The sequence below is a fragment of the Nuphar pumila genome, chromosome 11, assembly GCF_984573655.1.
Source record: "Nuphar pumila chromosome 11, dmNupPumi1.hap1.1, whole genome shotgun sequence".
Classification (NCBI taxonomy): Eukaryota; Viridiplantae; Streptophyta; class Magnoliopsida; order Nymphaeales; family Nymphaeaceae; genus Nuphar; species Nuphar pumila.
In genome coordinates, this window is record NC_143259.1 from 77,435,576 (window position 1) to 77,461,981 (window position 26,406).

The following is a 26,406-nucleotide window of genomic DNA, read 5'->3' on the forward strand; positions in this document are numbered from 1 at the left end:
CTAATGGTGAGAGGAAAGTAGCGGAGTGACTTGTATGACACTTCTTTTGACCTCGTGCTACCATTTTCCCTTGTCTTTGGCTTGAATCGAGGATGTCTACATTATGGACATGATCTGCTATTTTCTTGATCTTTGAAATACAACACACAGTGATTTGGACAAGCATCTATCTTTTGATACCCCATACCTAGAACATTAACCATAACCTTCACACAGTAGAGATTTTCTAACAATTTATCATCTTTGGGCAACATACTCTTCACAATAGAGCATAGACAATCAAAATATGATTGACTCAAATTATACTCTGACTTTAAATTTACTAGTTGAAGAACTACAGACAAGATAGTGTGACTCTCACAACCATTCCACAGTGGCTCATCAGCATCTATAAGTAAGTCATAAAATCTACTAGTTGTATCATTTGTTGCTTCTTCCTCTACCCCAGTTGATGCATCACTATGTCTCATAGCAGAACTCATTTTTGGTCCTGTGACATCAAATATCAAATCCACATATGGATTATCGTGCACCACATCTACCCGTGTGTCAAAATTATTCTAAAATTCTTCACCATGAAGCATCCAATTCTGATAACCACTAACAAAACCCTTCCTGTATAGGTGATGTCTAACGCCATGAGGTTCTACAAATCAATTGTTCTTACACATCATGCAGGGGCATCTGATCCGACCGGTTGGATCCACGGTACTTACACTTGCCGTTGTGAATTCAAAAAACTGTCAACACCATCCATATATTCATGTGACACCTCATTATCAACTATCCTGTGGTACATCCATTCGCGGTTTGCAACTATTTTGTCTTATAATGTTGCGGATATTATCATCACCAGTTAAAAGAGAATCTTAATAATGTTATGATGAAAAAAATATCTAATTTGTCTATTAATTCTTGTTTGGTGGTTTTTTGTGAGCAATTTTTTGTTTCAATTAATGCGTAAATTTACTTTCCCTATATACTGCAAACATACTTAACATAAAAGGCAATTCTATGAACTATTATGCATGCATTTATAAACTAAATATTTTCGTACATAACACCATCACATCATATTTGTACACATCACGAGGATATTTAGAAATATGAAATCACATTCCATAAAATGATACATTTATTTGAAGCATGTTTTCATGATACAATTTCACATAGAAGGCATAATCAAATAGAAAATAACTTCATGCAGACGCATCAAACATTGTAATACATTCAAATCATTCATATCAAAACAATGTCAAACATATACCTGCAGCAAACACACTCCAATATCCCGCTAACTAATACCATGCCTAGCATGGAATCCGTACACTAAAAATAAGAACACTTCTATTTTCATACATTAAAATCATGCTCAGCATGATCTCCAAACTCCATTAAAACAGTCTTAGATATCCACAACTAAGTGAGTGTGTGAACAGAAAAGTGTTGTATCCAATAAATTAAATAACATATGATGCGCTTGTATCACTTACTCATCACGGGTATTTACTCGATTTGAATTGCTTTTGCCTTTGCATTTTTTTCTTATTTTTTTTGCATTGCATTTTTAGAGGCATGTGATGCTTAGCACTAAGCATCGCGCAATTAGCTCAACAACGTACCTGCAAAGCACAAATATACAAAATAATACAAAGAGGAGGCTCAACCTTTACCTGACGAAAAAGAAAATAGGAAGGGGTCGGAGTCCCTCCCTCGCATCTCATAAGACAGGGAGGGGGCTCAGCCCCTCCCTGGCGAAAACAAAAAAAAGAGAGGGGGCTCAGCCCCTCCCAGGCAAAAAAAAAAGGGGAGAGGCTGAGCCCCTCCAGCGCAACACGTAAGATAGGGAGGGGGCTCGGCCCCTCCCCGGCGAAAAAAGCACAGGGAGGAGGTTGAGCCCCTCCCTCGCATCCCGTAAGACAAGGAGGCTCAGCCTCTCCCTGGCAAAAAATAAAATGAGGTCGGAGAGAGATGGTGTCAGGGAGGGGGTGGCTCACCAGAGCTCCGGTGCGGGTCGCCGGTTGCCGCAGAGGAAGCAAGAGGAAACATGGAGAGGGGGGGGGGGGGGTTCTTAGGTTCGTCGGGGTGTCATTGGGAGGAGGTGGTGGCTGAGGCGGTCGTCTGAGGGTAGGAGGTGGGTGGGGCGGTCGCCGAAGGGTGGTAGGTGGTCAGGGTGGTCGTTGAAGATAGGTAGGTGGCCGGGGCGAGCAACGCGGGTGAGAGAGAGTGCGAGAAAGAGAGACTTAATTTCATGCCCTAGATGGCATTTTACATCGAAAGTTAGCGACGGATTCACGACAGAACAATTCTGTCACCAACACCGATGCTAATTAGCGGCGAAATAATATTCATCGCTACTCCATCATTAAGTTTCAACATAGGTTGCAACAAAATAATATCCGTCGCTACCTAGCGACGGATATTATTCCATCGCAAATCCCACCACTAATTCCAATTTTAGGGACGGATCATTTTCTCTCGCTAATCCGTCGTAAAATTGTGATGAATTATTTTCGTCATAAATTTTCATTGCTAATTGACATTTTTCTTGTAGTAAAATTTTACATGAATAACGATAATTCTTGGCAGATTTGGCAGTTTGATATCTGGGGTTTACCCATGATGATCTTTTTGCACTCTTTTGAGATATGAAAATTGAGCTTTTTTGAGGTTTGGCGAGAATTTCATCACACCAACCTTCAACTTGGTGATGTTCTGATCTTCCCTAGAAGGACACATCACATACTCCTTCAAGTTGGAGATAATTCAAGTCTTCTTTGGTCTTAGAAATTATATTAATGTTGTAGTCTCTTGCATTGATCTCTTGATTATCTTTTGCACTCTTTTGAGACATGAAAATTGAGCTCTCTTGGGATTCGGCGAGAATTTCATCACATCAGCCTTCAACTTGGTGATATTCTGATTTTCCCTAGAAGGACACGTCGCAAGCTCCTTCAACTTGGAGATGATCTGAGTCTTCTTTAGTCTCAAGAATTAGATTGATTATATTGTCTCTTTAGTTGAAAATCTTTTTATGATAACATAAATCAAATATCTTTTAGGGATTGGTGAGAGGTTCATTGCATCAACCTTCAACTTGATGATGATTTAAACTTTTTCTGGAAGGACACATCACATGCTCCTTCAACTTGGAGATGATCCGAGTCTTCTTTGACCCTGAAGTCTAACTCGTCTATCAGTCTTCAACTTGACAATAGTTGAGAGAACCCTTTTACAGATAGTTAATTGCAACTTAAATGATTGAAGAGATATTAAGCTTGAGTGGTTTTTTTTATCGCGCGAGATATTTTCATTGCCTTATTACAAGAAGAATGGTCTTTAAAAATGTGTCATAGTTATTATCAATATCAGTTCACTTGTGGCTTTTCAACATCATTGAATTTTTCTTTACCGGTCATATCGAGGATTTTTCTTCATTCTTTTTGTTGACCAACAGAAAAACTTTAGATTTTATTCTTTCTTTGCAAAAGTTTTATCCTTTTGAAAAGAATATTGAAGGTAATTTGAGGTAAAATTTTGTGCAATAAGATTTTTTTTTTATATCAATAACTATTTTTTATGACATATTGGCAAAATATTCTTGAAATCCTTGGTGAAAGAAATCACTTGATATCTAACTGACATATCCGTGACTAGATCCGCCTCTCCTTTCCACAAAGAAGAGACTCAGGCTTGACCCTTACCTGAACGGGTAATAAACGATACCCCTCTCTTCCCTGAAGAGGAGGTGTTTGCAAAATGAACTTTCGAAGAGAAATTAAGTTTTCGTCAAAACTCCCTAACTTTAGGCTTCTCTTATGAAAAGATGGCCAATTGGATAAGGTCGATGAATTGCCATAGAGGAGCAAGTCCATCATACTCTCCTCGAAAAAGGGTCCTTGATGACAGGATGGCCTAATAAAAGACATTGGGGGACCATAAGAAAAAATGAGCTTCCGCCGAAACTCTCTCTGAAAGAAAGGTTCCTTATGTGATAATAAAGATTATTTTGCAAATTATTCACAAAGACATGAGTCCCTTCAAAATCTCCCTCGAAAAGGGGTTCAGCGAACGAACAATAAAAACATATGAAAGGAACGATCTCCCTTGAACTCTCCCTGGAAACAAGGTCCCTCGCAAGAAAGATAATTGATATTTGATATTTGATATTGGACCAATTGTGAATGAATCTAACACGAAGGTCGAATCTTGGATGACCATGATTAGCAAAAGCGACCCGTGGGTCGAAAATGATTGACTTTGATAGAATTGGTAACCCGAAGGTTTGTTTGATGAAATTGGTGACCCGGAGGTCTGCTCGACAAACTTGAGTGACCCATGGGTCTGATCGATAGAAATGGGCACTAAGCATGAAGTTGAATCTGGAAGTTCGACCAACTCGATGGCTTGATTTTGAAAAAAAGTTGGGTCAAAACCAATTCGACTTTAAAGGAAAAAAAATTCGAGTCGAAACTCAAATCTTCAAAGGAAAATAGAAAATTTGAGTCGAAACTCGAATCTTCAAAGGAAAACTAGACCAATTCGGATTTGAAAGAAAGAAAATTCGAGTCAGAACTCGAATCTTCAAAGGAAAACTAGATCAGTGCTTGGATTTTGAAAAAAAAAATTTTGAGTCAGAACTCGAATCTTCAAAGGAAAACTAGATCAACTCGAAAGTTGGATTTGAAAATTGGCTTAAAAGCTGGATTTTGAAAGCTCGATTAGTGCAAAGATTGAATTCTGGAATAGTTCGACCAGTGTGAAACTGAATTTTGGAGTAGTTTGACCAGTGTGAAACTGGATTTTTTTGGAATAGTTTGACCAGTGTGAAACTCGATTTAGAATAGTTTGACCAGTGTAAAACTGGATTTAGGAAGTTCGACCAGTGAAAACTGGATTTTTTTGGAATAGTTTGACCAGTGTGAAACTCAATTTAGAATAGTTTGACCAGTGTAAAACTCGATTTAGGAAGTTCGACCAGTGAAAACTGGATTTAGGTGGTTCGACCAGTGAAAACTGGATTTAGATGGTTCGACTAGTGAAAACTGGATTTAGGAAGTTCGACCAGTGAAAACTGGATTTTGGATGTTCGAGTAGTAAGAATTGGATTTGTGGAAGTTTGACAAGTAAAAACTGAATTTAGGTGGTTCGATCAGTGAAAATTGGATTTGAGAGGTTCGACCAGTGAAAACTGGATTTAGGTGGTTCGACCAGTGAAAACTGAATTTAGGTGGTTCGACCAGTGAAAACTGGATTTGAGAGGTTCGACCAGTGAAAACTAAATTTAGGTAGTTTGACCAGTGAAAACTGAATTTGAGAAGTTCGACCAGTGAAAACTAGATCTTGGAGGTTCGACCAGTGAAAACTGGATTTGGGAGGTTTGACCAGTGAAAACTGGATTTAGGTGGTTCGACCAATGAAAACTGGATTTGAGAGGTTCGACAAGTGAAAACTGGATTTAGGTAGTTCAACCAGTGAAAACTGGATTTAGGTGGTTCGATCAGTGAAAACTGGAATTGAGAGGTTCGACCAGTGAAAACTGGATTTTGAGAATAAGCTTAACCCGAAGGTTTTGATAAAAGACTTGACCCAAAGGTTGAATTTGAAAAAGACTGGTGTTTTGAAAGTGCTTGATGATTATGATGAGAGATTTTCAATCTTCACCCTCACAATGACTTAGACAACTGTCGGGGTCTCAGGATTATCCCTTATCCTGAATGAGTAATAAAAGTTGCAAAATGATGCAAATCGATGACAATGAATGCAAATGAATGCGAATGAATATAAATGAATGCAAATAAATGCAAATGAATGCAAATTAATGGTGAAAGATTTTGTTTGATCCTGCCTGCATACAGGACATTTTGAGGTAAAGATAAATTTTCAAAAAAATGCCCCAATGTGACTAGAGAGTAAGACATTGAACAAAATAATAAATAATTGATATTTGACAAACGCTTTCCGAAGATAACAGGGAAAAGATGGGAAATAAGCTTCTTGATTGATTTGGGAGGCACTCTAAAAGAGGTTGTTCTTCACAAAAACATATTGCAAAAGGATAAAGAGCAACAATATATAAAGAAGGTGGCGCCAACTATAAGAAAAGTTGATGTCTTATTGATGCATTGGAAGAAAGATGACAAATCGAGGAAAGAATTGAGACCACATTATTCCTTCAAAATGACAGAAGCAAAATGAAAGAGATGAGGAAGCATTGGCGTCATCATTCTTCTTCATGTCTAGAAAAAGTGTCGACGAGATAGCTGGCTAATCCTCCTCCTTGTCTCGCACAAGAATTCCTTTGTCGATGCAATCCTACACAATGTTCTTGAAGGTCAAAACAATGTTCTATGTCGTGCCCCAATGCTCGGTGGTACTTACAAAATCAATCCTTCATCTTCCCAGAGTGACAGAAGAATCAACAAGCTTCAGAAGTTTTATCATGTCCTTTGCCAGCATGTACTAAAAAATACTCTCGAGTGTTTGATCCAGTGGGGTAAGTTTGCGATCATGGCTCCAACCATCGCATGGTATCTTTTGTTGAGTATTTGATTTCTGTTGAGCTTGGTTAGGACAGTCGGTTGGTCCTCATTTTCATCTTCAACGAAGAGATTCTTGTCGATGTAGTCTTAGATGATGTTCTTTAGGATGAAGCAATACTTAGCGTCATGTCCCATCGTCCGATGAAACTTGCAAAATTGATCTTTAAATCTTCCCATGACTGTGGGAGGATTGAAGTCTCTTGGAAGCTTGGCCAATCCCTTAGTTAATATGTATTTGAGAACCTTTTCATGCAGCTGATCCAGGGGAGTGAATTTGCGGTCATTACTCCAGCCATCATGCTTTATCTTTTCTTTATGCAGAAATTTCTGGTGAGAACTCGACTGGAATGACTTACTGTCTTGCTTGAAGGTTGCCTCTATCGAGCTTAGAACCTCTCGTACCGCTGCAGCTGTTATGGCGAGTGGTGCTCATGGAGAAGGTGATAGGTGCCTTTTTCTCAACGAAAACCTTTCTAGAACTGGCTTCTGCATGCTCAAATATCATTTTAATCATCATCTTCTTAAACAACTGATATACGACAAGATCGATGTCATCCCTGTCTGTCAAACCCTGTCCTCTGGCTGAACCTGGGGAATTCATCTTTTCTTCGTTGTTGATATTGCTGACATGCTGATATGGTGTAGTCTTCTTGCCTGATCTAGTCTGAACCATGCAACAATGCCGATACTCTCTGTAGGACAAAGGGGATAATCAGAATGAGGAAAATTTTTTGAGGGCAACAATTCGAATGAAAATGATAAGAAAAAAATCTGACGAGATCAGGTTGACAATTTTGAAAGGATACCCCATTACCAGGGATTGAGTCATCGCTGAAATTACGAAAATTACGTTGTGACTCCAACGAAGGAAGTACGCAACTAAGGTAAACTTAAAAGGAAAGGTGGGCGAATAATTTCCCACTACAATGATATGAGAATTCACCAGAAAATATAAAGAGATTTGAAAACGGATAACATAATTGAAATTCATGAGAAAAACACACGATTTTTTTTAAGGAAAATAGCAGGCAAGATCAAATAAGGTCAAAAATTCGAGATCAAGAAGAAAGGAAGGGAAAGAAAAATCACTTGGAGTTTTTAAGAATAGAGGATTTTTTGAAAAATCATCTAAGGTTTAATAAAATCTATATAAAAACAAAAGAGAATGCAAGGTAATACAAGAAAAATAAATGGAAAATAGCGGAGATACATTCACATCACATCACATCCTGCACAAACAAGTATGCACATACAACAATCCCTAAAAGGCTGACTCTAAATGTATAAATTTTAAAATGACTGTAGGATCCTAATCCTAACTCTAAGGCTCAGATCATCTGTGTCCAATCATGCTATGCTGATATACTCGAACCGAGGCCTAATATACGTGGCATAAAAATATTTTCTCCAGTTTTAGGCTCATGTTTTCTAACATCCTTGAGCGCCTTCTAATATACTTTGAACTGTGACCCTCGGTATGTGGCAGGGGGGATCATCTCAAATAGGTGGCCCAGTTATGAGGCTTTGTCCCAAACTATAGTTTTGGAAGAAAGCCCAGCAATGTGGTGGGCAGGTAAAAATAGGTGGGGTTGTTTTTAAAATATGATCAATATGCAAGAAAATAGAAAGCTCTAATAACCTAAAGAAGTAGAATTTTGAAAATATTTAAGAAGCAAACAATGTTTTCAATCAGATCCTAGAATGAGAAGGGTTGTATGAAACCTAAGTCTATGTGAGCATGAATAATGCCTTCTCAATCGATCCTACCAAACCATGCCTAAGTCTACATGCCATCCATGTCAGCAAAGTTTGATTCTAGGCTCCTAGGTTCATAAGATATAAATCTGACATTATCGAATACAATTTTGACAAGCTGAATGGAGCAAGGCACAAGATTGATCAGGTGCAGACAGGTCCCATCTCGGTAGTCAAACCTGTTATCATTGCAAAATTTTACTTTTGCAAGTCAAACTAACGTTTTGAAAAAGTTTTGAAAATAACTCGCCTTCATTTTAAAATGCGAGAAAATTCTGAGGAATGGGACTCGCCTGTCGCTACGAAGTTCAATCGTTCCTGGTACCATAACCAAGGGTAATTGAACCATGGATCAATCATATGCTTTGCTTTGCTCAACTGTCTAAATCGTTATTCTACTCCTAAATGCACAAAAAATCAGGCATGTGCTATGAGCTTTAGAAAATGCAGATTGAAAACATGATGTATGCCTCAAATATTTGAAAATTCTGGAAAAGGAGATGAATGGAAAATCATTTTCCACACTTGAAAAATATTTTGAAGAAAAGAAAACTTGAAAAATCATGAATTGGACTTGAAAAAATATTTGAAAAGGGAAACTATTCTGAGAAAATTGATTTCTGAAAAAAAGGAAATCTTGTTGTTTTGAGAAAATTGATTTTTGAAGAAAAACTAGGTGACTTTAAGAAAATCCATTTTTCTAAGATTTAAACTCTTGAATTAATCAAAAGGATGGGTGTGTGGCCCTATGATGCAATCTAAACCTAAATGATGCATGAATGCAATTTGAGAAAATATTTTCTGAAGAATTCGAGAAAAATTATTGATAAAAAATATTTTTTGTGCCTTATAGAATTTAGATAAGAGAGATTTGCCACATATTCCTAACTATGGCTACAAATATATCTTGAATATAACTCATTTGATTCTAAAAGGAAAAATACTTGGACAACTTTTGAAAATGTGCAATGATTTCTGAAGATGGCCTAAGAGTGTAGGTCGTTTGTGACTTAAAAGAAGATGATAAATCTGGGTATTGTTCGTATTCTGACTGTGACAACAAATATAAACTCTACCGAGTTTATTAACTCCTTAGAAGTGAGTACACGTGCCATTCGTGTTGACCATGATGAATTTAAAATATGCATGAATCATCATCCATCATGATTAATATTATTGAAAATAAACTATATGCAAATACAACCTTAATCTAAGTAGAAAAAGAAATTCTTATTTTAATGTTACATTTTACATTTTACATTTTACATTTTACATTTTACATCTATAATTGAAATAAAATAAGAAAAGAGAAAAATGAAAAATAAAGAAAAATCTAATGTTGAGCTTTCCTGCAAAATTAACAAAATGTTAGTAGAAAAATGTTGGCTTTTCTGGATTTATCCAACAATATCTGAAAATTGAGGAACTTATTCAGATATAAGCATTTTTCCATGCTTCTCTGAAATAAACACAATAAAGAATGATCCAAAACTAAATGAATAATAAAAATAAATAACTTTGAAATTTGGAATTGGGGGAAAATGGCCAAAATACCTTTGAAAATTGACCTTATTTGCAAAACAGGTTTTTTCAGAAAAGATTTTTGTAATATGCTTAATCCGGGGATTAAACGAATTCAAAACAATGCCTAATCGGGTGGAGAGAACCTTGATATTATTATGAACATGATGAAATCCTAAAAATATAAAACTTTTTATGAAAAAAATGAAATAATAGAAAAATATTGATTTTTGTCCGTGTTTCAGTTGAATTAGGACTCAACAGACATCCTGATTTTATGAAATAACTAAATGACATATCAAATTAATTCCAAAAATCACAAAAATTGACATAGATACTTATAATAACTTTAACATTAAAATAAAATCGAAAAATCAAATTTTGGGATTATTTTGAATATGAATATTAAATAAAAAGATGAAAAATATGTGATTTTATCTACTTTTCAGTATCTGTTACAGTGTCAGACTAGAATTGGATATCAAACAACAGTGAAAATTTATGAAATTTGAAAAAGAAACTAGACAGATCAATAAAAATAACTCTTTTTACAGATCTGGAATACGATCTCTGGTTAGGGAGAAATCGTTCTAGGAATATGTACCTGATTTTGGCTTATGCATAACGATGCAATAAAGACAGATCTGGTTTCGGGTTTAAGAAAATATAGAAAATGACCATCAAAATTTATAAAATTTTTCAAATACAAACTAAAGATCATAATGAGAAAAACCTTTTTTATAGATCAGAAATACAATCTCAGATGAGGGAGAAATCATTCTAGCAATATGACCCATGGTACAAATCAAGACTGTCACTCAAGAAATACAGACTCTGATTGCGGGCTTCAAAAAAATATAAATCAATATTAAAAATTTATAAAAATCATATCATAAAAAATAGACATGCAGACAGATTAGTGGCTTTTTACAAATTGTCGATACAGTCTTTGATTAGGGAGAAATTGCTTCGGCAAGTTGACCCTGGCCCGAAACCATGTCTGTCGGTTCAAGAAATACAGGTGCTGTTGTTGGGTTAAATAAAATATAAATTCACCATAGAAATTTATAAAAATTTCACATATTGAATTAAACATTCTGACAAAGATGCTACTTTTTACGGATTATCAATACGATCTTCGATGAGAGAGATAAGACCTCAGAAAAATGCTCCTAAATTTTCATAGTATTTTCTCGGTTGAAAAAACAGGTTCCGACTTTGATTTTTGAAAATTGGGTTACAAACCTCAAAAAAATCTGATTTTTTTATTGAAAATTGTAGGCATATCCATGATTTTATCATAAAAAATTCAGATTTAATTAATGAATATAGACTGGTAAAATAATTGCATTATCAAATGACAAGAATTGAAAATATGAAATCTAAAACCCTAGAAGAAAATAAGCTTGATTAAACATGCCTAAAACATTATAAACGTGTAATCAATGATATGAATCATGATTTAGTGCATGAACAACTGAAAATAAATATGAATATGATTGAAACAAAAACAAAAAATCAGGGAAGCATGGTCACAAATTTGATTTAGCCATTAAAAAAGGGATTTGATCCATAGAGGGATCAAATCTCGATCTTTTTTTGAGTATTAACGAAATAAACAAATTACTAACAATATTCACATATCAAAAATGTGTAAAACACATTGAATGATCAGTGGATCATCATCTTGGACCCCTCACACGATTTCTAAAAAAATGAAAGAAAAACCTACACTACAAGGGGCGGCAATGAGGTATTTAATGACAAAATATGGAAAACAATAAAAAAAAGTAAAAAAATAAAAAAGAGGAAGGGATTGCAACAATGAAGGTTGTTGGACTTGAGGAGCTTGAGGGAGAAGAAGAGCTGAAGAGAGAGGGATAGAACACACATGTGGGAGATCGACCCCCTTATAGCCCTTTTTATAGATTTTTTTAGCCTTTGTTTTTTGAGAGTTTCGATTTAATCGAAACTCTATTAATTAAAAGGGGATAAGTCAAAGAGGGGGCAATTTTTCTTGAGAGTTTTAAACTTAATAAAACCCTAATTAATTAAACCTAATTGACTCTTAATTAAACTTTGAAAATTCTCAAATGTGGCGCCCACCTATGTGGGCCCACATTTGGTTTTAAAATCCTTAATTAAAAGTTTAAAACAAGGCTAAAAATGCTAAAATAAAGGTGGAGTTTTAAAATCAATTAAACTTTGACTTTTCAAACTTCTAACTTAAGTAGAACACTTTTTAAACCTAAACTAACCTAAACACCTTCAAATGTGGCTCCACCTAATGTGGGCCCTATTTGATTTAAAAAAAATGAATTTTAAAAGGGGGAAAATAAAGGGGTTAAAAATGATATTTTCAAAAAGACACCTAGACCCACTAGATTTTTTTTTTGTATTTTTGAAATAAGTAAGACATAAAATAAAATGAATTTAAATAAAAATGGAAAATTAGGATTTGCACCCCTGCAGGGTGGGCCCTACTTGAAGAAATTTAACAAAATTGGAAATTGGTTTAAAAAGCGAGTTCAAAACGAATCCAGATCATTTTTCTAAAGAAAATACTTTGAAATAAAGGAATATAAAGCCCTGGGAGTTGGCCAAACGGAAAATACAGACTTAAAACCCAGGTTTTTGAAATTGATTTCAGAATAAAGGTTTTCAAATCGAATCTAGATTTTATATTTTGAAAACAAGAGTGCTGGATCTCAAAAATGATATGCCATGACATGAAATGCAATAAAATGATGTGAAATGACAAGAAATGACATAAAATGATATGAAATGGTATAAAATGATATGCGAAACACAAACCTTTGATGAGGGATTTGAAGTCTCGGACCCCTGGCATAGACAAGGAATTAGAAATTTCTGTTTGAAGATGAAAATTGATTATTAGATATCGGATCCGATATTGGATCTGATCCAAATATGAATTGGGTCTCAGATATATCTAAAATTTCAAGAAAGGAATCGTTCTGAGCCCATATTGGCACTTGCACCAGCATGAAAAATGATAGAATGTTCAGAATGAAAATGACATGAGAAATGATTTTGCCCCTGTAGGGCGAAGAGTGACACTGGAAAATGAGGTTTGAACTAGATTCTAGGATTTCTAAACTCAGTCGAACTAAAAAAATACTGACTCAACCAAACTCCTAGACGGAGTGATCGAGAAATGACACAATTCTTAGAGAAATGGTGAGAAATGCACACTGGACTGAGGTAGATCACAAAATTGCACTGGGTTTGAGCTAAAATTAAGGTCAGAAATACTGAGATGAACTAAATCTAGAGCTCAAACACTAGCTAGACTGACTAAACTTAGCTCAATTTCAGTTGAAATGAGCTGAAATGGGCTAAAATGGACTCTAACAATATGAGAAATGAATTTGAATTGAAATCAAACTACTTGAACTTTTGGTGAGCTCAAGTTAAATACAGGAAAACAAGATTGACTGGAATTGACAGACTTGGAAACAATTGGCTTGGATTCGAGCTAGAAATGAGTCATTTTTCATAAAATGGATCAATTTTAGTTGAAATGGTCAGAAATGAACAAGATTCGCTCATCGTGAGCTCATATGAGATAGAAATGACTGACATTCTAACTATTCTAAACTTAAAATGAGCTTAGTTGTTGTGTCTGACTAACATAGATCTAAGGTTACCTAGGGGTAAAATAGTAAATTTTTCTAACAAAATGAGGTAAAATGATACCTAAACTGGGACAGACCTAGGGTTAGACTCCTAAGAAGATTGGCATCTGTTGAAAGAGGGTGTTTGAAAATAAATGAGGAAAATTTGAGGTGTTTACAAATGTCAAGTTTTTGTACTGTATGTTTACAATTATAATTATTCATCCCAGTAATGGATAAGAGGCATACAAAACCACCCCAACGTGGAAGACACAACCCTAGGTTTGAATATGGTTTGGGGGTCCAACTAGGGGTGGCCATCAAGCAAGGTGCTTAATGGCCCGTCAGGTACCCGATCCATATAAGGTCAGGCCCGCGCTCCAAAATGCAGCCCCCGAATCAGGCTGGGCCACTGTGTAAAATACACAAGGCCCAACAAGTCCGGCCCATTATCCGGGTCACGCCCCACCCAAACCTAAGCATAATGGAATTGGGCCAAGCTCGTGCCAAGATTTAAATCAGGTCTGTCGGGACTTTATCTGGCAGGCCCGATGGCCACCCCTACGTCAAACCCCGTTCTAGAGACCACAGTGACAAAAGTATAACACCCACATTTTCTCGTGAGAAATTGATTTTTTATATTTTCAAGTTTTTATTGGTCAAATATCAACAATAGAATTGATGAAAATAAAAAAAATAACAAAAAATAAAAAATCAGGAAAAATAATTTGCATTGATATTTACATTTTTATCGCCTTTACAAATATCATATTTTTTCGTATTGAAACCCATCCTTATATTTTTAACACATCACGTCTATGCATGCTGGTAAGACTTGGCCTCCTCCCCCGAGCCTTTGTTTTATTCATTCAGGCCGTCTTAATGGAAAACCCTGACTGTCGTTTAATTTTGGGGTTGCCATGAAAGGATAGGGTTGAGACGACCCCTACCCATTCCCAACCCCACCAGACTCTGACCTGGACTTGATAAGTGGGACACATGCCGCTTATCGGGTTTGGCGTTTAGAGCCGGACAAGGATGCGGTTTCGCTCACGAAAATACAATAGTTCTTTTTTTTTTTTTTTTTGAAAGTTAAGCTGGGCTTAGGCAGACCCCTACCAGTTATGATTCAAGGTATCACTGGGGTTTGAACCTGCAAAGTCCCACCACAAAGAGACGTGCACTGACAGCTCCTATGGTAGCTAGAACCATAGTTACCAAAGTAAGAAGTGGATGCAAGAAACAATGCGCGAGGCAAAAAAGCGAGAATCGAGTATGCGAGAAATGAGTAAGGTTCTGTTTGGAAACAGGTAGTTGGGATGGGAATTTATTGCGTTTGGTAAAAAGTTGGTCTAACTACCTTGGTAGTGGCTGCTTGGGAGAATGAAGTTGAGGAGGTAGTTTAGGCATTTGGGAAAGGATGTGAGTCTGTCTCCCCTTTGTATTGCACTAAAAAATGGATTTGGTAACTCCCACATTATCTAGGTGGTAACAACGAAATTCAGGAATTGGGGGCTTCCATGTTTCCAAACTGCATATTTAAGCGACCTTTGACCATCAGTTTGAGTAGTCTAAAGGCAAGAAGCAACAACGAAGCAGCTAAAAAGTGATATAAAAGGTTAATAAAACTTTTACTCAAGTGCAACCTTTAACCCCCCCTCTCTCTCTCTCTCTCTCTCTCTCTCTCTCTCTCTCTCACCCAAAAAGGCTATAAATCTTTTCTTATTAAAAGAGATTTTCAAAGGGATCCAATGAGATAGCTGGATGGTTAGTTCGCACTTTCAAAATTGAGGGGTGTCATGTTCGAACCTAGAGGTGCCATCAGATCGGATGTTGTCTGGGATCTGACCTGAATCTGAAGCCGATCAGTTGGATTCAGTAAGCTGAATCAAATCTAATTAATAATTGGATGTGGATTTAGAATTGGTTTGTTATTTTTATTGGATCTGATGGATATCCAGATCCAATTCATATCTGAATCTGTTTGCATAGGTTTGGGTAGTTGGTATTGCCCTTTTCCATTTGAATTTGAATCCAAATAGCCAGTATCATATCAGGTTGGTTTCAGTGAATGGTGCATCCAACTCAAATCCAAACCATTTTACACCCCTGTTTGATTCCCACTGGATTATCCTTTAGCTTGCCTATACAACAAAAAACCAAAAAGATATTTCCTACATCGGAGAAAGTTCAAATCGGTAAAAAAAAAAAAAACAAGAAACACTTTTCTCTTTTGAAAGCAAGCTTCGTAAAGTTTCATAAGTGTGAAAAAAAGTGCATGGTTTTATGTTTCTGAAACGGACTCTGTTATGTAAGCTTTCACATCCACAAAGTTACCCTTATTATTATTATTTTTATTTGATGATAAGGATCCCTCGCCAAAACGAAAAAAACCTCAGGTGGGGCCATCCTACCTTATGTGGCCCACTTCTAAAAGCTACGGACGTATCGGTGTGCTAGCAAGGTTTGATCCAGTGTCTTTGTCCCAACGCCCTCACAACCACCCCCACTAGCCCAGATGGACCCCGCGCGACCGTAAATCCATCTATGAGGTCAGATTTGGTCAAAACAACTTGAATTAATGATATCTTTTGATGATAGGGGTTGAATAAAAACAATGGTTGGCTAAAAACGAATCCACTCCCCAATAAAGCACCCGAATCCATAAAGTTCTATTGGAGTTTTGAGCCAGTAACCAGATCTACCCGGTGACAAATTTTAATCACTTTTTTTTTTATTAGCAATTTTTTTTTAACCACTAAACAATCACTAGTCCCAATAATTCGAATAGTCAAATTTTCCCAACCAATAAAGGTCATACTCATACTTTCTCACATCATTAAACAGTAGGGAGAGGGTACTTTCAGTTAGGGATGACAGTGGATAAGGTCTCCACCCCCGACCCATCTCAAAATCCTGCCCTCCATTCTCGCATGGGCTTTGATTTTAACCTACATCCCCGGTCCAAACAGGGGCAAGGTGGGGCGGGCCCCCGTTTCCCCTCAGTCCATTGCCTTTCTTAAAGAAGGATTGGGGATGGGGCAATGCCGGATGAAGCAGGATGGGGGAGAGCTTCAGTCCATCTCCGCACAAGTTTTGATTTGAACCTCCCATCATCACCTTCATATCCTCTATCCCCAGTCCAAACCGGGGTGAGACAGGACGGGGCCCTGTTTTCCACCGGTCCACTGCCATCCAAAGAAAAAAATGAGAGGAATTGAATGCGAGAATGCGATCGATCACGAGAGAAATAATGAAGAAGTGGGATTCCAAAATCTCACACCCCTCCCCCAGTACGCTAGCTTTCAGAGTCGCGAGATCTATCTATCTTGTGGGGCCCCCTTTTCTTAACCCCCCCCCCCCCCCCCCCCCTCCCTATTCAAAGCTTTGGTAATTTCAAAACACAGCCCAAAAGGACCACGACTCTCTTATTTGGGATTCGAATATCTGCGTTTCCCCTGTCCATTTCATCACCCACAACCTTTTTAATTTTTAATTTTTGTTTTTCTACGACTCCAAAAGACTGTTGGGTCCCACCAACTCATAACCAGCCAGTCCCCACCTTAATCATGAAGATTCCAGTCGTAAGGAAGGTGAGTTGGTGCTGAGTCGGACGTCCGGCCAAATTATGCAAACAATGCATAGGTATTGGTATGGTAGGCAGCAGGTGATTGTCCCACTTGGGTTTGGTTTTGTTCGTATTGGTTATAAAATGCTTTCGCATTCTCGTGTTTGGTTCAACTGATCCATGGTAGATAGATTCCTGGGAATCGAACAGTTTCTGGCCATGGTATAGTCTGACGCACAGAAAACGAGGCAGGTGTGTTTGTTTTTGTTTCCTTTTGTGTATGTAAGGGTTGGTAAACGAGTTAATTTACGAAAAAAAAAAGATACATTTTTTTTTAAATTAAAAATAATAGAATTTAAACTCTAAACCTACTAAGTGAAGCTCAAACTGGTATAGTTTCTTTTCTTTTTTTATGATGAGAACCCTTGTCGAAGCGAGGAAAACCTCGGATGAGGCCCCACGACCACCCTGTCTTACATGACCCACCTCTGAAAGCTGCGGACACACCCATACCCAGTGGGGTTTGATCCGGTGCCTTCATCTCAGCACCCTCACAAGTCACAAGCACCTCTGCTTGTGAATTTGAAATCTAAATTTATTGCATGCAAGATGAACGCTTCACTGTACAAGCCAAACCAATTCGAAGAACGCAATTGTTCATGTTCGGCTTGCCGAGCCTATTTCACGAGTTTGAATGAGCTCTTTACAAGTCGAACTCAAGACGAGCCACCACCAGCTCATCTCATTTCTCAGGCTAACCGACGCCCATGAACTTCCCACCTTCAGTTTCATGTAATTCTCATAGGAAAACTCACCCCAAGGATGCGGGATTTTCAATATCAGAGAGGCTAGAAGCTAGCAGCCTTGCCCAATACATGTCATAGATAATCTCAACAAAGGAATATTCTCGTGTTATGTACACAAGCTGAATTTTGAAGATATAATTACTATTTTACCCTAAAATTTCTTTTGTTAGCTTCTCTGAAAGCATTTTCTCAATGGAAAAATGGAAACTTTAGCACAAATGTAACAGAAACTTTGGCGGAAGTAAACTCTTAAGTTCTTCTTAAGTAACTATTAAAAAGATTGGGTTCATTTTTGACAAATTTCAAAGCTTAAGTATATATTTTTTGTTATTATTTTTATTTAGTTACACAGAGAAACCCAAAGCCTGGTAGCAGGTAGATCATAGATCGACCACCCATGGTGGAAAAACTCCCTGGCTAGGACCCTCGCCCCAGTTTTTTTGAAATTTTCTAAAAAAAAAACTTCGTGTTATGTTATTTTTGAAAATTTTGAAATAAATCAATATATATATATATATATATATATATATATATATATATATATATATATATATATAAAAAATAAGAATTATATAAAAGTCTAAATGTGAATGATATAAAATGCCACAAAACTATTTTCACCACATTAGTATTGTGATAAAAATATGTTTTTTTAGAAATAATACCTTTTTCAGTAATATAATGTCTTTTGAAAACATAATAAGAGAATCACAATATTTTCAAAAGATGGGAGATATTTGTGACAAAAAACTCAAACCAAAATGTTTGCATCTTTGCAATACTCATCAATGGCTAGTTTGAATTTGCAAAAAGGGGGAGGTTTCTCTAGGAGCAATATGCCATTTCGGCTGGCCCCTCATGCTTGCCAATTGGAGCTAATATTTTTTTCTCAATGAAGGCTAACCACTTTTTCTTGGACATATTAATCATGGAGTGAGATGTTTTGGTGTATGCATAAGATCAAGAATATATTCCAAATTAAGAATTTTCTTTCCTCAAAATTAGTGTGTGATTGTGAATTGAGTCCCGTTCCTTAAAGGCCACCTAAAGTTTGGGTTATTATGTTTAACTGCTTGTTTTTTATAAAAGTATGTTTCAAAAACATGCTTGATATATACTAAAAAGGCTAAAACCCGCTAATTGACCTTTGTTTGGTCCTGAATGTAATTAAAATGCTGTCATTGTTGAATTGTTTAACAATAGACCATATGATGACAAAGATAAATTATTTAATAAAAAAGACAGACATTTCATCGTAAAAATGCTGTCATTGTTGAATTGTTTAACAAAAGACCATATGATACAAAGATAAATTATTTAATAAAAAAGACAGAAATGTCATCGTATACCTTTTTTTTTCGACAGAGAAAGCTGGGGTTAGAGGCAGACCCCTACCAGTTATACAACTATACCATAGGGATTCGATCTTGCAACGTCCCAACACAAGCTCATGAGCCCCTGTTGGTTGTCATTGTATACCTCGAGTATATACAATTCCATTATGTAAGCTTTTCTTGATACTCAAGCCGGGGATAGCCAGCGCGATTAGGTCTCTGATCCTGAGGCAGTTTCTTCATGTAAAAATAAATAAACGGAGATAGCCACTGTGGGATTCGAACCGGAGGCTCCTTGGTTTTGATAGTGCATGTGACCTGACCGTCCTGCTGTCTCGCTCAACCCTAAAATGTGTCTAAATTCTTGGAGCAGGGATTAAGTGCAATTTTATGTGAGCCATCAACCATTTACCTTGAAGGGCAGTTTCTCATAGTTATATGAAGGTTCAACTGTTTTTGGACTTTTTTCATCGTTTCACATGCCAGGTTTCCCATTTCAAAAACTATACAACTTTGAACATGCGGCCCAAGACTTGGACACGAAGATATGTCTTTTGCCGCAAGGTCGAAGCTGAGACTGCGTTTGATTGCTTGTCCACATTTGAACGAAACAGTAGAACAGAACAGATGGAATGGAGGCATAGTGGACCTCATGTTTTTTCATATTGGCGGAGGCCTTCACTAGGGCTCGCAACCATTCTGGCTGCAGCCAACAAGAGCTGGGTTTAACCAAAAACCAAAAATGATATATGGCCTTGTAAGTTGATGACTTAATTAAACATTATTATGCTAAATAATGTGCAATAAGATTGAAACTATACAAGTTTAGGTTTTTATTTATTTATTTATTTATTTACATGAAACAAGTTCTCTTTTATACACTGAAAATTTGACCACCAAACTTTAATTGCAACCAGAGCCCGCTTCAGGAGGCGGTCTATGTTTTCAGAACGAAACTAAAACTCAACCAATCCATGCGATCCGAAGAGCTGATTGAGTTAGCCTAAACCTGACTGAAACCTGACCCATTGTCAGCCTTACCTAACAATGTAAAACTGCTGTTTTTTTTTAATGAATTGGTAGAGGATTAACAGATAAATTTAAAAGAAAAAGAAAGAAAAAAATAAGCATAAACATTGAACAGAATACGGATGTTCAGAAGACAGGAGATCTTGATTTGGAATGTTCCGTTACAACAAGGTAAACACCAACGGGTGCTCTGCGTGGTCGGTAGGAGCTGTCAGTGCATGTCTCCTTGTGTTGAGACGTTGCAGGTTCAAAACCCTAGTGAGACGTTGAAGGTTCAAAACCCAGTGGTACAGTTGAATGACTGGTGGGGGTCTGCCTAACCCCAACCTGCCTTTAAAAAAAGAAAAAAGGTAAACATAAATTATAGAGAACTGAACATGTTAGGCCATCTTTTCTGGTTCTGCCCCGTTAGGCTCTATAGTTTGAAGTGTTTTATGATAGATCTGAACCGTTAGATGTGTTTAGCATGCTAGATTTAGTGAGAATTGATTCTTTGATTGCATTTTTTCATGAAAAATAATTTTTTTATGAGCCAGAAAAATTTGATGCATTCATAGCCATTGATTTTGGATTACCAGAAAAACCTGTATACAGGTCAGATTCCAGTGATCCAAAGGCCTCTTTCCACTAAACAAAACCTATAGATCACATCTATGGTGTTAGACGTTGAGAAAAAAATACTGAAAACTACAATTTTTGAAGGGGCAAGCACATTACTCTTATATATAGAGAGAGTGAGAGAGAGAAGGGGATGGTCCACCCCTTGTCTTCCTTTTAAAATTCTGTATCTTAAATATGTTTTTTGGCAAATCTGACCATATAGATGTGATTTTTATGGTTAAAAACATATGATTAGACTTTTGGATCAAAGTTTTTTGATGTGTATGTAGGTAAGATTTTATAACACTGAAAATTTCAAAAAATTCAAAACTGTTAATTTTTTTATCCTTATAAAATCCCATCTACAATGATCTAAGAGTCTATTCATATGTTTTCAACTATGAGGATCACATCCATATAGTCAGATCTGCCAAAAAATATATCAAGCATACATATTCTGAATGGGAGGACAAAGGGCGGACCATCCCTATATATATATATATATATATATATATATATATATATATATATATATATATATATATATATATATATATATATATAAGACACACACATATATATATATATATATAAGACACACACACTCACACACACAAAGGTGCATGAGAAGAGGGATGGTCCTCCCCTAAAAGTTCAGGTCATTTGTTCTTACATTCAAAAATCATATTCAGGGATGTTTTTCAACAAATCTGTCCATATGAATATTTTTTCTTTAGTCAAAAACCTAGAATAAATTTTTTTTATTTGCAAATATAATTTTATAACTTAAAATTTTTAAAGCAATTGCTTTTTAATTATTTATAGTCATATCCACATATTAAAATAATTTGATCCAAGATTTGGTTCCTAGTTTCTTTTACTGTAAAAATCACATTGTACTTCTGGATTTATAAAAAAACACCTCTAAATGTGATTTTTGAAAGTGAGAATGAAAGAATCTAATTGTATAGTGGAAGTATCATTCCCCTAAGAGAGAGAGAGAGAGTAGATTTGCTGCAATTAATTGTATATATAATCTACCTAGCAAATTTGAATCTTTGTTTTTTATTCTTTGGCAAATACAACCACGAGGCTTTGATCTACATGGTTTGTTTAGTGAGAATTAGCAATTGGACCACCAGATTCTGACTTGTAAGTAGGTTTTTAGCAGCTACAAATAATTCAAAAATTTCAACTAAAAGAATGTAGTTTTACATCGACAGACACAATCCAAGAGTTCATAACAAAGTCAACTGTGCTGAATCTGCAGTATCAGATTTACTGAAAACAACTTGCAACCATGATTCTCAACTAAATTACCTGCAGTCAACTCTCTCTCTCTCTATATATATATATATATATTTACATAAGCAATGAGTAGCTTTTCTAAACAGTCTTATCTCCCAAACAATCCAAAGGGCAAAGTTTCATGTGTTTTTCTTAATGGTTACTCATAAACATAATCTGTATAGGTTACTTAATGAGTAGCTCCTAAAGAGTTTATGACTGAACTCTCATAAACACTTCTAAAAAATATGGTTGTACATGTTTTTTGCTTAACCCTAACTTGTAGATAAGTTCATCATCTCTTGTTCACTAAAAACCATTCTTTAGATTGAATCATTTCAACAAAGAACCTTGATTTCTATTTTGCCAAGTTTAGTACAATATAAGCTGTCGATTTTCAATTTCCTCAAAAACACATATTGAGAAGCAAAATGCCTAATCTAATATATGTTTTTTTACCAACTTCTAGAAAGTATATTAACGAATTCGTATTAAGCAAGCACTTGAAGATTTGAGATAGTTTAGGAGCTACTGATCTCTCTCTCCACACACACACACACACACACACACACACACACACACATATATATATATATATATATAACGGTTGGTTTCCTCCCACTTGGTGACCTCAACCTACACAAGGTCTTTAAAGTTTGTGGACCAATATAAAGAATTGGTGACCTCAAGGCACAGTTAGGATATACATGTTTCATATGAGAATGACGCAAGGACAGGCCTTGTTATTCATGCAATCATGGTTTGTCTTGCTCAAGTAGAGGGGTCTCAGGCCTTTTGCCAAGCTCATCCAGCTGTTCAAGTAGGGATTGTATATAGTTGCCAAACTCAGTTAATTTTCATAGCCCTAGGCCACCTCGGGCATAATGTGGCTTCTTATTCTAAACAATCAATTTCAAAATTTTAGAAATTTGTAAAATCTAAAAAGTAAAAGATTTAAATGTTTTCAAAATCCAGAAAAAGGTACCAACCAAATTTTTTCTATTTCAAAATACAGAAAGTTGAAGTAGGAACGTCTGTGTTGGTGAGGACAATCAGTGCACAAAGAGAAGGTAGCCCGAGGACTAAGGGCATTACTGGGCACAACATGGGTGGCAAAGGAAAAGACTCATATTCCTTATACCAGGAAAAGAGAAGGTAGCCCGAGCATGACCCAGTCCCCATTCGCACAAGATCCGGTAAGGTTTACAATTTTGTAACAAGAAAAAGGGTCCGATTAACAGCCGAGTCAGACCTGTGAGGTAAGTCCTTAAAAAGACTTTTAGTGGCGGCCAAAAACTGGATTATTATTTTAATTTTAAAAAATGTATTTTTTTAACTAACCAACCTAAGCTCAGCTTACTCCTCAAAAGAATGAGGAGAGCTTGAACACCCTATGTTTAAACCATTCATTTGGCTCGTTACAAATAAAAGAAAGGCTTTTTAGGAAAGAAGTCTTCATTAAAGAAGCCTATAAAATGCCCCTCAAAAATCATGGTTGGAGGTCAATATACCCCAACGTAAAGGCAATTTAGATTAAAGGAGACTAAAAGACTTGGCCACATTTGCAAGCATTTTTGATAGAGAGAGAGAGCCTAAAGAAATTCATCATTACCACCACTCATGAAGATCAACAGAATGTTGAACCCATGAATTGAACAAGAGCAAAAGCCAAAACAAATAAAAGAAAGCAAAAGAGAAAAAGAACAATCAGACAGACAAAACAGGCTCATGCAGGAGCGGAGAGTTTCTCTGAGAAAAAAACCACTAGGTTGATCTTGTGACTCTTTCTCACAAAATTGGGGAATAAACTTTTTATCGATCATTTTCTCAAGTTTGCAGTCACATGAGAATTTGGTTGTACTGAAAATCATTCTCTTCAAATTTGAAAAGAATGATTCTCACAAGGGTAAGAAAATGTGGCATTCATGTCGCTTTTCATCCCTTTGGTCAGCATAAGGGTAGAATCACTTTTAAGTCTTTTGGCGTTCATGATCACAGGCAGTTTTGCTTGACAGTAGGGCGGAAACACAAGCCGAGCAGCTCATGGTTCGGCTCGCCATGATTATTTGCGTTCGCTTCATCAAGATGGTGAGTCGAGCCACGAGCAGCTTGTTAACAAAAAACGAGGTGCTCGGCTAGTGTGAATTCATATGAATATAAGATATATAATTTAGAAAAAAATTTATAAAAACCAGCCTAAGTTTTGACTTATATACAAAAACACACCTATCTTTTGAAAATTTACAAACATACGCTTAGTTAAGCAACTAATTCTCAAATACACGCCTTCTCAAGCTCAGTTGGTTTAACTGTGGTTAAATCATAGTTAGATATAATAAAATTACATGATTGCCACTTTCTTCTCTCTTACTGACAGCTCCCGTTAAACCTAGGGTTTAACCAAGTTCACTCCACCTGGCGCTCCTCAAGTTTTTGTTTTTATTTTTACTCGGAGAAACGGCTCTAAGGGCAGAGACCTAGCCGCGCTGGCTCAGCCTGCCATACTACAGTCTCTGTCCATGTCAGCGTAAAACTCCGAGTGCATACCCCTCGACCCCAGGGAGTCTCTAAGCATTGGCTTACGCAGGGGGTGACGCCCATGGAATTTGAACCTAGACTTCCTGTCAGATGGTCTAGGCCCCATCCCACTACGTCATATCCCTTGGGTCTTCACCCTCCTCAAGTTGCCTTCTCGTCCAAGCTCAGATTATGCCGCTGTCCAACACTGATCGCCGGTCAGCCTGACAACAATGCTCGCTCTCTGGAAATTTAGAAAAGAGGTTGGGGAGACCTTTTTCTTATGAGGTGTGGCCTGGGGTTAATCAATGTTGGCAACTCCGTTGACAACCGGTGGATTATCGTTACGGAGGCTCAGATGTACCCAAAATTGTTTTGACATTATAACATCAAACAATCCTTGGATATCCGTGCACCCAATAAAACGCAAAAAGGGGAACCTCCCACCAACAAAGTAGTTTTCAATTCACATGACAAACTACTCAAAAGAAAAATCCTCCACCAAATTTGATTCACATGCTAAAACTACCAAAAAAAAAAAAAAAACCCCACCAAAACGCAAAACACAAAAATTTTCAAAGTGAAAGTCCATCCATCTTGTTTGTAAGAGAGAGAGAGATGATGGAACCAAGATTCAAATATGATTAGGATACGGTGATGGACGATGAGGCATGTGTCCTGAAACGAGGGGTTAAACCTCCAAACCTTGTGAAGATCACATGCTCTGCCATTGAGCTATTCCATCCCCATTCTTCTCTACGGTGAATCTCTCAATCTCCTTTGGAAAGAGCTCTCTTATCTTTTTATTTCTTTATTTTTTATTTCTTTGCTTTTTCATACATGTAATGGAAGAGATTCACCATATTTTATGGAGAAACATGCCCCACTTTTCAATAAACACCCCCATTCTAACTGCACACCAAGGATCCACTACCTTGGCTGTCTTTGGATTCTATTTTGAGACTCCATAGCCATACTTTGGATTAACATCTCACAAAGGGCTATAAGGGCCAACAAACATATTATACAACAACTGATGCATTATGTATCATATGTAGCAAAACATGCATCAAATAACCTTGCATAATTTCAAGGGTTATATCAATATTTAAATATGATATTTTTTTACAAAATCATTGTAATATCCCAAAATTTTAACTTAAAAACTTAAAATTTTAACCTCATTTTTTTTTGAAATAGTACACCGGAAATAGTTTGGGTTTTGAAAGAGTCAAACAATTCCGACCGGTTACATAGATGAGAAACATGAATGATGCAATTATTTGTGTAGTGATTTTTTAATATTTTCTGTAAAGCTTAGGCTTTACATCTGGAGGCTTACACCTCGCTATGCCTCAACGCTATTCACAACATTGCATATGTTTATTTTAACAAGATGCACGTATGATGATAGCCCATGGATCCATCACCAATGTTTTGATCTTGGATTATAGGCTTTTCTAAGAGTCATGCCTCATCATGGGATTTCTGTCAAGTGTTAACACAAGCTCTGTGTCATGAGTCAGCTCAGTGGAGGCAGCACTAAGCGTTCTTGGGTTAATTGCTCATGGCCTACACAATTCTGGAAGTTTTTGTATCAAAGCTATGTCAGATTCATTTGAACTGATTCTATGCTCAGAATTTCTCTATTTCAGTTGTATAAATGTATGGGCAACTGAACTAGTTGCTACTTAACTTCATGATGCAGGCGGCCAACTACATGACTACTTTGCAACTGGGACGAACATGTGATAACTAAATCACACTGTCAGCCCTATTTGATAAAGTAAACGTGTGTGAACAAATCTG

The 26,406-nt window shown here is 36.6% G+C and overlaps 1 pseudogene; it reads right to left on the minus strand.

Moving 5' to 3' along the window:
• Positions 1-6,894: 6,894 nt before the first annotated feature.
• Positions 6,895-26,406, minus strand: part of LOC149822435 (glucomannan 4-beta-mannosyltransferase 1-like) — a 40,817-nt pseudogene continuing 21,305 nt past the window's right edge.